At 36.4% G+C, this 14,193-nt stretch overlaps 1 protein-coding gene across 9 annotated transcripts in view; it reads left to right on the forward strand.

The window, feature by feature from the left end:
* The window catches only part of EXTL3 (exostosin like glycosyltransferase 3), a 279,381-nt gene that overhangs the window by 61,668 nt on the left and 203,520 nt on the right, over positions 1–14,193 (forward strand). For 5 of the 9 annotated variants that reach the window (XM_077152899.1, XM_077152897.1, XM_077152896.1 and 2 more), the window contains one exon: positions 1,300–1,335. The exons of the other annotated variants lie outside the window; for them this stretch is intronic. The gene's annotated coding sequence lies outside the window, so the exon portion shown is untranslated. The remainder of the gene's footprint in view (positions 1–1,299; positions 1,336–14,193) is intronic. 9 annotated transcript variants of the gene reach the window in all.

Here is a 14,193-nt window from a genome sequence, read left to right on the forward strand (position 1 = left end):
TTTCAGCATCAGCAACAGTTTAACTGCATGCTTGTCCCATCGTTTGTTTTCTTCATATGCCAGCACCTGCCCCAAAGTGAGCAAGAGAACAAAGAGTGGCTTCTAAAACTTTTTATATCTATCACATATGTAAATATTATATCACTGTAATTTAGTTTGCCTATATCCTGGTAGCAAAAAGGTACTCATTGTTTCTTTGTCGTCTCAGTTTTTACTATATTTTATTCACTGTTATGTGTCATTGTTTATTACAGTGGTCTTAAAACTTTTTGGTTTGCAAACCCCTAAGAAAATTTTCTAAAATCGCATGTACCCTCACACATTTATAATCTCTATCTAAGTTTTACTGTAAGTATAAATGGTTGCAAAGGATGTATTTCACAGCATATTCTAAATATTAACTTTTAACAATAAAGCTGTTGAATATACATGTAGACAAATATATGTATATATGTTGAGACCTATGCCCACAGCATTTACTATGTATGCATTTATTTATTTGTTTGTTTATTTACTGTACTTCAGAAATCTCTTTTAATTCCTTGTTTATATTTTGCTCTTTTTTTTTCTATTCCTATTTTAAAGGGAAGAATTTTCCTTTTTTTTTTCATTAAGGTATTCTCTATATACAATGAAGTTCACCAATTTAAAGTGTAAAGTGTAGAGTTTGATGAATTTCAGTAATTGTATGTGATATGTAACTACCACTATTATCGCACACCAACATTGAGGCTTTATTGTATGTATAAACTTTATTCTATATGTGTGCAATATGTCTGTGTATTACATATGGTGTAAATACTTAGCATGAATATGAATGTGTACATATGTATGTTTTCATGTTTATGTATAAGTATGTATGTATATGCCTACATATAAAGTCTTAAAACCTTAAAAAGAATATATATGTAAGACAGAATGCATTCAAACACACATATATATGTAGTGCACACATATATTCATGCTAAGACTCTATTATATGTATTTATTATATATATAATAGAATATAAAATAAAATTGTATTTATACAAACAATACAGCCTTAACTGACATATATAGATATGTGTATATACACACACATGCTCAAGACAGTTACATTATTCTTTTAAATCTATATAAAATAATTTAATAGTGTTTGATACTCACCATCAATCATTAAAACAATACATGAATAAGTTCTCCTTTAAACATCAGAAATTTTATATCATTCCTTTCTTCTTTCAGAATTTGAATTTACATTCCACTTCCCACACAGACTATTCTCTCATATATATGTATTTTTTTTTTTTACATGGGCAGGCACTGGGAAATGAACCTGGGTCTCTGGCATGGAAGGTGAGAATTCTGCCACTGAGCCACTGTCGCATCACCCTCTCATATATATTTTTATGCTTCAAATCTTTTATTTCTTACTATTTCATAATGTAACCAAATAGCCATTGATTTTGATAATGTTTCTTTCCTGTGATCATAATCTCCAATTATTAATTTCTTTTGCTGGAGTTATTGTAATTAGTAGTAGTATACAGTAATTTGGTTGTTAGAACAACAATATATATTTCAAATTAAGAAATAATTATTAAATATCAAGTTTAACATTTTAATGGAAATGTTTCATATTAACATTTAAATAATTTAGCATTAACATTTTATATATAATTAATTCCAGAATTTAAGTTAACTATATTAAATATAATTGTATAGAAAAGTTTATAAATTATTTAAAATAATTATAATATTTATAAATTTTAATAGTTAAATTTAATAATAAATTTAGCAATTAAATTAAGTAATTTAATAGTAACATTTTAATGGAAATGCATCCCTTAATGAGACAAATGGGGCTTTTTATCCCAATTAGTTTATGTATCAGGGTTTGATTTTTACCTACTGCTAGAATGGGTCAGGGTTCAGCATCAATTCTGTTTCTTGATGTAAGTGTAAAAGAATCTTGTCCAAATAAAAACATAGATAGGAATGGAAAGACTTTTGTAACAGCACTGTCAGTCAATTTTTTGAACTTACTCTGAGCCAAAAATCATGTATTGATCATCTTGAAAAAGTATTTTTAATGCATTATCAGTTTGTATTCCTTCAATTTTGTTAAAAGCAAAGAAATGGAAACCACCTGACTTGCAAATGCATGTTTTACTCAGTCATTCATCTGCTCAGCACCAACACTGACATTTCCAATTCTTTTTCTGTTTAGTGCCCAGGGAAATGTGCCGTAGCTAATAAGATCAGGGTAGGAAAGAGGTTCTTCTATAAAACAGAAGAAGAACTATTGGGGAAAAGAAGAACCTGCCCCTTCATCATAAGCAAAATCTCAGGCATATCAGTTAGAAGAAAGAGTATATATGGAAGGTGAATATCTGGAAATACATTCCCTTCAAACTGGTGGTACCCTTATAACATTTAGAAAGCGTTCATATAGCCCAATTTGAAAACCACTAATCTCTTCCATTTCACAAAACTGCTTTTTCAAACCTCCTTTTGAATGAACTCATTCCAGATAGAGGCTGTGGTTATCTCCTTTCCTCTTTGTAACAGGAAGATGCTGTTAATAACTTGGCTGGTCACAGGATTGCACTTAATCTCTAGATCTTCCCAAAACCTAAAAATACAGACTCAAGAATTTGACTTGCTTGATGGATGGGAGTTATGAAGAGAACAGAGTCCTGGAAAAGAGAAAGAAAATTAGTGAGAAAATATTGCTCATTCCTTAACCCTTATGAGATAAAAGTGGGCCATAACCTGCTGCTAGCACTATCTTAGCACTATCAGTGAGATAAGTGTGCTTACTTATCGATTTAAACAGATTTCAAAACTGATATACTTAGTAAAAAGTAAAATTATCCTTGCTAGCATATGCACTTGTTTAGGCCATGAATATTTTCAGAAGGGTGAGTTTGGCATTTAGAATTAGGGCAGATGTTCAGTTGAGTGATGCAAAAACAGTCACCTCACCATGAAGCTAAAGAACAGTTTGGTGAAATTTGGTGGAGAATAGTTGCCAAAAAGAAGGAAAAAAAAAGAAAAGAAGCAGAAGCCAAATAAACTGATGGACTTTTTTTTTTCCTTTAACATTTCTATTTTGAAATAATTTGAAACTTATAGGACAGTTATAAAAATAAAACAAACCCTATACGGAGAACTTCCAAATACCGTATACCCACCCAGAAACCCAGTTCCACCAATTTTAACATTTGCCACCATTGCTTCTTGCTCTTCCTCTCTCTCCTTGCTTCCCTCCCCGCTTCTCGTTCCCCTTCCCTGCCCTGCCCTTCCTTCCCTTCTTCTCGTTCCCCTTGCCTTCCATCCATCCATCCATCCATCCATCATCTGTATGTCTTATCTGTGTATTTCCTGGAAATTTGATAGTTAGTTGTATACTTGAACACTTAATGCTTTCATGGGCATCCTGAGAGCAAGGGAATTCACTTATGTAACCACTGTAAGGGCAGTTATCAAGTTTAAGAAGTTTAACAGTAATGTAAAACTTACAATCTAAATTCCAGTTTTTCCTGTGCTCCAATAATGTCCTTTTTCCACTGCTCCCTCTCACACCACCCCCCCCCCCCCCCCCCCCCCCCGCCCCAGCATGGTGGCTTGCTGAGCTGCAGTCTTAACGCTTATCAGATTCTTGGTGAGATGGTGGAAAGGAAGAAGATTCCATTTCTGACTCATACATCAATTTTAATTCTGTTTTTTTATATCTGATCCCCCAGCTCTGAACCAAACTTTTTTTCTACCTTGTTCATCTTTCTTATACAATTATGCATAAAATACAGGATTCTCATGTATCCTTCTATTATTAACACCTTGCATTAATGTGAAACATTTGTTACAATTGATGATAGCACATTTTTATAGTTGTACTATTAATTATAGTTCATGTTTTACCTTAGGGATAACTGTTTTGTGGATTTGTAAAAAATTTATTCTAGTAACATATATACAACCTGAAATTTCCTCTTTTAACCATATTCAAATATATAATTCAGTGCTGTTTATTCCATTCACAATGCTGTGCTACTATTACTACCATCCATTACCAAAACTTTTCCCTCATACCAAATAGAAACTCTGTACATTTTAAGCCTTAACTCCCTAATCCCTACCTTCACCACATCCCTTGGTTCCTGTATTCTAGATTCTGTCTCTACAAATGTGCCTGCTCTAATTATTTCAGATCATTGATAAAGTACAATATTTATACTTTTGTGTCTGGCTTATTTTACTCAGCATGTTGTCTTCAAGGTTCATCCATGTGGCATGAATCAAAACTGCATTTTTCTTCATGATTTAATTCCATCATGTGTATATGTACCACATTTTGTTGATAAATTCATCAGTTAATGGACACTTGGTTTGCTTCATCTTTTGGCAATTGTGGATAATGTGCTATGAACATTGATGTACAAATATCTGCTCAAGTTTCTGCTTTCACTTTTTTGGTTATATACTTAGAAATGGAACTGCTGATAATTCTATACTTAACTTTCAAAGTAACTGCCAAACTGTCTTCCATAGCAGTTGCACCATTTTACATTCCCACTAGCAATTATTGAGTGTTCCTGTTTTTCTACATCCTCTCCAATGCTTGTATTTCTGTTTTTAATAGTAGCTATTCTAGTGGGTATGAAATGGTATCTCAGTGTGATTTTGATTTGCATTTCCCTAAAGGCTAATCATGTTGAATATCTTTTCATGTGCTTTTGGCCAATTGTATGTCTTCTTTGGAAAAATGTCATTCAAGTCTTTTGCCCATCTTTGAATTGGGTTGTTTGTCTTTTTGATGTTGAATTGAGGGATATTTTTATATATTCTGAGTATTAAATCCTTATCAGATATGTGGTTTCCAAATATATTCTGCCATTGAATAGGTTTCATTTTATTTTCAAAGGATAAAGTCCTTTGTGGCACAAAAGTTTTTAATTTTGGTGAAGTCTTATTTATCAATTTTTTTCTTTTGTTTCTTAAGCTTTGGATACAAAGTCTAAGAAAAACTATTGCCTAACACAAGGCCCAGAAGATGCTTCCCTATGTTTTTTTTACTTGAAATTTTATAGTTTGGGCTCTTATATTAAGGTCTTTGGTCCATTTTGAGTTGTTTTCTGTATATGGTGCCCCCATATATGGATGGTATATGGTATGAGGTAAGGGTCCACCTTCATTCTTTTGCATATGGTGTTCCAGTTTTCCCAGCACCATTTGTTGAAGAAACTATTCTTTCTCAATTGAGTAGTCTTTGTCTTATTATCAAAAAACAGTTGGCCATAAGTGGGAGGGTTGATTTCTGAGCTCTCAATTCGATTACATCGGTCTATATGTCTGTCCTTGTGCCAGTATCATCCTAACTCATTATTGTGGCTTTGTTATCTATCAGTTTTAAGATGGGAAGTATGCGTCCTCTAAAATCATTTTTCTTTTTCAATATGACTTTGGCAATTTGGATTCTTGTACCCTTCTGTATACATTTTTTTCTGATATGAAATATGTTTCTTCATAATATACTGTTGAACAGAAGAGGAAAATGTTTTAAGTTAGAAAAACATGTACAGTCCAGTTTTTTACCAAAGTTGGTGAAGGAGTTATGAGAAGGTAGAAATCATTGAGATACTTGAGTGGCAGCTGTCAAAAGTTTTCAGAGTGATTTATCATGCCCTGTTCCCAAACCCTGGGAAAATGACTGGCATTAGTAGTACTAAGAGGGTAGCCTTTAAACTGTTTTAAAATTCTGCAGTGAAATCAATCATTAATTTCATGTTTATTTTATACAGGATCTTTCACAAGTTTTTAGTTTTAAAATGATCAATTCATAACTAAATTTAAAGACAAATTTTCCTTTCAACTAATGATTTTCATCCTGCTATTTATAGTTCAGTTTACCAACTTTTGCCTATTATACCCATTTTTCATTTCACAAGATCTGAAATATACAATTGTATATTATGGACAAAAATTGTTCATTTGTTTTTAAATAATGCTATAAAGAGTAGGTCAGGCGGGCCGCGGTGGCTCAGCGGGCAAGAGTGCTTGCCTGCCATGCCGGAGGACTCCGGTTCGATTCCCGGCCCCAGCCCATGTAAAAAACAAACAAACAAACAAAATATAATAAAAACAAGAAAATGTTTAAAGATGTTTCCCTTCCTTCCTTCCATCCTTCCTTCCTTCTCTGTCTTTCCTTCCCTTCCTCCCTCTCTCTTTAAAAAAAAAAAAAAAAAAGAGTAGGTCAGTTTTCAAGCTTACATAAAACCATACTACACCAATATGAATTTGTCTTCCATACCCATGTATCCCATTCTGTTAGATAGCAACACGAAGCAAATTCTTAATGCATATGCCTCTACTAGCTATACTCTGGCCCTGTGCTGTCATTTTGACACTTACATAAGAATATCTTACTTGCCAATTAAATGGTGATATACCAAGAGCCCAATTCTTACGAGTTTTAGGTATTCATAGAGTATTACATTATTTTCCTAGACTGCCTTAGTTTATAAAAGACAAAGATGGCCACCTTAACTTAATTCCATATATATGATGCTACTTATTCAATTTATTTAAAATATTAATAAACATAATAATCAAACTAATGTTCCAAGTTTATGGTATTTGAAGTTTATGCTTATGAAAACACTACAGGAGAAGACACAGTAGAGACTGCCTTGCCACAAGAGGTAAAATTTTTTTATAGAGAGGTAGAAATAGAAGGACAAATCTAGTTGTCTGAAGAACAATTCACTGTATACATTTTATTTACAGTATTGTACACTATCTAAATATGGATGGAACTGCTTCTCTACTTGAACCATTAAAAAAATTTATTGTGAGATTTAATATATATACAAAAAAGCAATAAATTTTCAAGTATATTTTAACAAATAGTTATGGAACAGATTTCAAAGTTTGGTATGGGTTACAGTTCCACAATTTCAGGTTTTTCCTTTTAGCTGCTCTAAGACATTGGAGACTAAAAGAAACATCAATATAATGATCCAGAAGTCATACTCACTTGTTGAATTCCATCCTATCTGTTATAGCTCCTCCCTCTCGTTTGATCCTTCTCCCAGTCTTCAGGGTTATTTGGGCTATGCCCATTCTGACTTTGGCATGTTGGAAAGCAGTGTAGACAATATGGGATAGGGAGATAGAACTAGTTGATGTTTTTGAAGAGGCTGGTTTCTCTGGGTTTCAGAATTTACCTGACTTAGGAACCCATCTGGAGGTTGTAGGTTTCTGGGAAGTAATCCTAGGGCATGAAACTTTTGAAGAAATCTCAGTAGAGCCCTCAGTGTTCTTTAGGGTTAACAGGAATGGTTTAGGTTGGGATTTGGCAAACTATGGCAATTAGCAATATCTAGCTGAAAGTTAAAAGTAGCCTCCAGAATAGGCTTTCAACTCTATCTGAGCTCTCTTAGCCACTGATACCTCATCTTGTTACATTTCTTTCCCTCCTTTTGGTCAGGAAGGCGTTGTTGACCCCATGGTGCCAGGACCAGGGTCATCTCTGGGAGTCATGTCCCACATTGCCAGGGAAACTTTCACCTCAGAATGTCATGTCCCACATGGGGAGGTAATGATTTTCCTTGTAGAGGTGAGCTTAAAGAGAGAGAGGTTACATCTGAGCAACAAAACAGGTTTTCTGGAAGTAGCTCTTAGACATAACTATTGGTAGGCTTAGCTTCTCTGCTACAGAAATAAGTTCCTAAAATCAAAGCCCATTTGAGCCATTTTTAACCAAAGCAAAGTAACCTAAATAATGCAAAGTGTTAAAATACAGCATAAAAATACAGAAACAGACATTCTAATTCTAGTTAGGGATGTAAATACTTTTTTTTGGTTAATACTTTTAATTACATAACCAAAATTATGCAATTTCCACTATTTGATATTTTGATAAAACCAGTTACAATACACAAGATTTTTAAATAAGATAATATGTATCAAACTACATAGATATGCAAAGTTTACAGGCTGTTATGAAGCTTTATCTTAAAACTACCTTCTGGAAAATAAACATTCAGGGTGGGCCACACTCAGTGGCAGAGTTCTCACCTGCCATGCTGGAGACCAGGTTCAATCCCCGGTGCCGGCACATTTACTGAAAAATAAAAAAGAGAAAATAAACATTCATTTGACCAGTTCTCTCAACTTTAAACAAATATGATTAGAAATATACATTTTAATTAAAAAAATCAAGACAATGATCAAATACTGATTAATCAGTTACATTTTAAAACTTTTAATAATCTGTACATGAGTGCAGGATAGATAAAAGTCTGCAAATTATTAATATAAAACTGCAGTACTATAATCAGATGAAGAGGACTTGCTGACAGTTAATTCTACTGGGTAATTAAGGAGGTAATTTCCTACACAGTATAGGTGAATTGTCCAATCTTTTAAACACAGCTGTAATATTTCCTCTTAGCATAATTGGGAATATTCAGATTTGGAAGAGATGGAAGAGCAGCAGCTAGCCTCACCAGGACAGTTTCAGTGGGAAATAAGTATGTAATTACATTTTAAAAAATCCATAGCTATGTTTAGGAAATCACACAAACACAGATCACAGATTTCAATGAAATGTATAAATTTGTAGCAAAGCTTTGTCTTTTTTTTTGGCAAGGGCAGGCTTCTGGACTCGAACCCAGATCTCTGGCTCTGCAGGAGAGATTCTGCCACTAAGCCACCATTGCACTACCCTGTAGCAAAGCTTTGTAGTTACAAAAAAACAAATTAACCAAAGAATGTACAAAATTAATGTTTATTCCACCTTTGTGTCATATTCTTGCATCCTTCACCAGTGTTACATGAAGAAAAAAACAAAAGCAAAACAAAATGAATACCTGAAATCAGAATCATTAATATTATCAAGTAGGGAAACAAATAAAATATAGCGTCCATCAGTAAGAGTGGTGCCAAGACTGCTGTAAAAAAAAAAAAAGATAGAAATAAAATAAATAAATAAAATAAAGCAAAAAAAAAGAGAAAAGAAACAAAGAAAATTGTGTGCATCTGTGCTGGTTTGAAAGGAAGTATGCCCCCTAAGAAAAGTCATGTTTTAATATAAATCCCATTTCTTAAAGGTAGAATAGTCTCTATTCAATGCTGTGTATTTGGGACTGTGATGGGATCATCTCCCTGGTTGATGAGATTTAGTTAAGAACGGTTGTTAAACTGGATTAGGGGATGATATGTCTCCACCCATCTGAGTGGGTCTTGATTAGTTTCTGAAGTCCTATAAAAGAGGAAACATTTTGGAGAATGAGAGACTCAGAGAGAGCAGAGAATGCTGCAGCACTACAAAGCAGAGAGTCCACGAGCCAGCGACCTTTGGAGATGAAGAAGGAAAGTGCCTCCTGGGGAGCTTCATGAAACCAGAAGCCAGGAGAGTAAGCTAGCAGATGACGCCGTGTCTGCCATGTGCCCTTCCAGCCGAGAGAGAAGCCCTGACTGCGTTCGCCTTGTGCCTTTCCAGATGAGAGAGAAACCCTGAACTTCATCGGCCTTCTTGAACCAAGGTATCTTTCCCTGGATGCCTTTGATTGGACATATCTATAGACTTGTTTTAATCGGGACATTTTCTAGGCCTTAGAAGTGTAAACTTGCAACTTATTAAATTCCCCTTGTTAAAAGCCATTCCGTTTCTGGTATATTGCATTCCGGCAGCTAGCAAACTAGAACAGATTTTGGTACCGGAGAGTGGGGTGCTGCTGCTGCAGTTCGCAAATACCAAATATGTTGGAACGGCTTTTTAAATGGATAAAGGGAAGATTTTGGAAGAGTTGTGAGAAGCTTGATAGAGAAGGCCTAGAATGCTTTGGAGAGACTGTTGGGAGAAATGTGGACTCTAAAGATACCTCTGATGAGGCCCTAGACAGAAATGAGGTCCGTGTTATTGTAGACCGGAAGGAAGGCGATCCTTGTTTTAAAATGGCAGATAATCTGGCAAAATTGACTGGTAGTTTTGGCTGGAAGGCAGATTTTAAAAGCCATGAACTTGGATATTTAGCAGAAGAGATCTCCAAATTAAGTGTCGAAAGTGCAGCCTGGTTTCTCCTCACAGCTTATAGTGAAATGCGAAAGGAAAGAGATAAGCTGAGAACTGAACTCTTGAGGTCAAAGAAACCAGAAATTGAAGTTCTGGAAAATGCTGGGCCTCCAGAAATGGAGACCCCAGAGAATAGTGCACCATGTGAGGATTTGACCAGATGTGGAACCAGTCAGCCATTTCAGAGAAAGTCAGGATCGGACATGGAGTTATCCAGGAAAGATTTGTGGAAACTCCTTATGTCTGATGGGCATGATCCAAGGCTACTGCATAGAAAGCCAACGAGAGTGCTGTGGGACCTGTATAAACAGAGCCGCTGCCAGTCTGGACTGAGGGGTTCAGAGAAGGGACACATTGGAGGAAAAATAACTTCAGAGGCAAAACCGTGGAGGCTGAGGTCTGAAGTCAAGAAGCCTCAGGCCAGGAGAGTGGACCCACCCAAGCCCGTGGAGAGGGTGAGTTTGCCCCAAAGGCAGAGAATGGGCCTTCCACCTCATTGCAGTGGAAGAGTCATGCCGCCTCAGGCCTTGGAGAGGGCGAAGCACGTTTCTTGGGGTTGGGGGAGAGCCTGGCTGCCACCACATGGAGGGGCTGAGCGTGTGCCCCGGAGATGGCAGAGAGCCCGGGTGCAGCTCCAATGCTTGGAGAGGGTGGAGCCGAGAAAAAGGTGGTCTCCCCAATATCCCCCAAGGTTGCATTCAGAGAGAGGCAGGCGTAGGCATTTGGAAAGGGTGGGACTGCCACTTTCTAAAGCCCTGAGGATATGTGACTCTCAGACTTTGAACTCTAATGGACTTTGCCCTGCGGGTTTTCGAAACTGTATGGGTCCAGTGACCCCTGTGTTCCTTCCTCCCTATGGAAATGTGTCTATGTATCCTGTGAATGTTCCTTCTTTGTATGTTGGCAGCAAATAACTTGTCATGAGTTTTCAAAGGTCCAGAGTAAATGGAGAGAATTTTGCCTTAGGACAGACCATGCCTGTAACTGACTTGATGAGATTTTATACTGTCTCCAATTTTGTACTTCATTGTATTGCTACTGAAAGGTTTAAGGTTTCTGATATTGTTATGAAGTTAATATATTTGTATATGGGAAAAACATGTCTTTTTTAGGGGCCAGAGGGTGGAATGTGCTGGTTTGAAAGGAAGTATGCCCCCTAAGAAAAGTCATGTTTTAATATAAATCCCATTTCTTAAAGGTAGAATAGTCTCTATTCAATGCTGTGTATTTGGGACTGTGATGGGATCATCTCCCTGGTTGATGAGATTTAGTTAAGAACGGTTGTTAAACTGGATTAGGGGATGATATGTCTCCACCCATCTGAGTGGGTCTTGATTAGTTTCTGAAGTCCTATAAAAGAGGAAACATTTTGGAGAATGAGAGACTCAGAGAGAGCAGAGAATGCTGCAGCACTACAAAGCAGAGAGTCCACGAGCCAGCGACCTTTGGAGATGAAGAAGGAAAGTGCCTCCTGGGGAGCTTCATGAAACCAGAAGCCAGGAGAGTAAGCTAGCAGATGACGCCGTGTCTGCCATGTGCCCTTCCAGCCGAGAGAGAAGCCCTGACTGCGTTCGCCTTGTGCCTTTCCAGATGAGAGAGAAACCCTGAACTTCATCGGCCTTCTTGAACCAAGGTATCTTTCCCTGGATGCCTTTGATTGGACATATCTATAGACTTGTTTTAATCGGGACATTTTCTAGGCCTTAGAAGTGTAAACTTGCAACTTATTAAATTCCCCTTGTTAAAAGCCATTCCGTTTCTGGTATATTGCATTCCGGCAGCTAGCAAACTAGAACAGCATCATATTCTTTCAAATCAGCAAAATATGCTTCTGCATACAATGGAACATAAACAGATTTTTTTCCTTTAAGATATAGAAATGCAAGTTCTTTTTTGAATTTTGTGGGTAAATATGTTTGTAATGGTAATTGTACTAAGCTGTTAACAGTGTGGGCCAGGAACACAAATGGATTCTGGGGATAATGTATATTGTAGTTCTTTGATTGGGATAGTGGGTACACTAGCGAAAACTAAATGTATATATGGACACAGATGCACAAAACAAGGCAAATGAGCCTTCTCTTATATTTTAGCAGCATTTAAATGGAAATCAAATTTAAATGAATCCACTCTGCTTTTGAAGAGGCTTTGGTTCAGCTCCCAAATCTCAATTGTTTGATGTAGTCTCCTATGAGAATATGCACAAAGTGTTTTCTTAAACAAGACTATATTATAGTGGTAGAGGTGCTCTTAATAGCTGTGTCTGCATGGGACTGATAACCCATCGCTATCTTTGGAGGAAGTCCTAACTTTTCCTTGTATACCCTCCCTAAATGATTAACAGCTTTTGTGTTTTCACATTCAGTAGTCCATAATGTTATCTTATGATCTTTTATTCTAACTAACACTGATTCCACATACATCATCACTGTAGTCATCAAGAGATTCTCTGATAAGGCGCTGTCTCTAATCAAAGGCAATAGAGGTCACTTTGTCTCTTGTGTTTGTTCAGTGTGCTTAGCTATTGTCGTCCTGGGTTATTTTTTAATCTTCCCACATAGGGTCAATACCATCCTTAAAAAGTGAGTAGTCACAGCCAGGCATTAAATGAATAGACAACTAGATATGGTTGTACAGCGCCCCAAAATCTTCAACAGTGTCCTTATTAGAGTCTGTTTTCTTTTCTTCTGTAGGTAGGGGTTTAGGAGTAGGATTGGTTTCCCAGTCTAGGATCTGGATCACTCTCCATCCCTGCAGACACCTTGCACTCTGCAGGAGGCACTGTGCCACCCCTCCCCCTCTGGATGCCTTAGATTGGTCATTTCTATAGGCTTTCTTTAATTGGCCTGAGAATTGTAAACTTGCAACTTATTAAATTCCCCCTTTTAAAAGCATTCCATTTCTGGTATATTGCATTCTGGCAGCTAGCAAACTAGAACAATGACTTTCTAGAAGTTGTCCCATTTCATCTATATTGTCTAGTTTATTAGCATATAGTTGCTCATAGTATCCTCTTATTTCCTCCTTTATTTCTGTGGGGTCAGTGGTTATGTCCTCTCTTCCATTTCTGATTTTAATTATTTGTGTCATCTCTCTCTCTCTCTTTTTTTGTCAACCTAGCTAAAAGTCCATTGATATTATTGATTTTCTCAAAAGAGCCAACTTCTGGTTTTGTTGATTTTCTTGATTGTTTTCATGTTCTCAATTTCATTTATTTCTCACGAATCTTTGCAATTTCTTTCCTTTTGTTTGCTTTGGGGCTGATTTTCTGTTCTTTCCCTACTTCTTCCAAGTGAATAGTTAATTCCTCAATTTTGCTCTTTCTTCTCTTTTAATATAGGCATTTAAAGCAATAATTTTTCTTCTTAGCACTGCCTTTGCTGCATCCCATAAATTTTGATATGTTGCGTTTTCATTTTAATTTGTCTTGAGATATTTACTGATTTCTCTTGTAATTTCTTCCTTGACCCACTGGTTGTTTAAGAGTGTGTTCTTTACGTGGTCTTTCCCAGAAACTTTGGGTACGTATGTGACACCTGAGACTCAGAGTTAGAGCTCTGAAGCTATGAATGTGAGCAGTACCCTATACAGGAACTGTTTAAAAAGTTGAAAAAGGGATCAGACTGACTAGAGACAGGAATGAAGCTTATCTGGATAGGACTAATGTATACTAGAAGGCTGGGTAAAGGATGATATCCTCCATATTTTAAAACCTCAACTTCTGGGTGAGACTAAAGAGAGAGATGTTTGATGCAAAATTTATATTTTGGGTAGTGCATTTCCTAATTTAATTTTTATGGTCAGTTTAGCTGAACACCATAAGTACATGGAATCTTGAATAGGGACTGAGATTTTCTTGGTTTGTCCAGGTTAGTGTGTTGTCCAGATAAATCCCAGAGGGATTTGGGCAGTGAACAAAGAAGGTTTTGCCAAGTCCCCTTGAGGAAATGGGGAGAAAGGAGGAAATATTTAACTTCACCATTTGGAGAATTTCTAATACTCTTGCAAGCAGTAGGGACAACCAAATCAATAGGGCAAGCCCTGTGAAATTTATTCCTGCAAAGAAAAGGCTAAGTCTACTTAAAATTAGGCCCAACAGACACCCCCAGAGAACTTCTTTTGTTGCTCAGATG

Source organism: Tamandua tetradactyla, chromosome 3, assembly GCF_023851605.1.
Source record: "Tamandua tetradactyla isolate mTamTet1 chromosome 3, mTamTet1.pri, whole genome shotgun sequence".
NCBI lineage: Eukaryota > Metazoa > Chordata > Mammalia > Pilosa > Myrmecophagidae > Tamandua > Tamandua tetradactyla.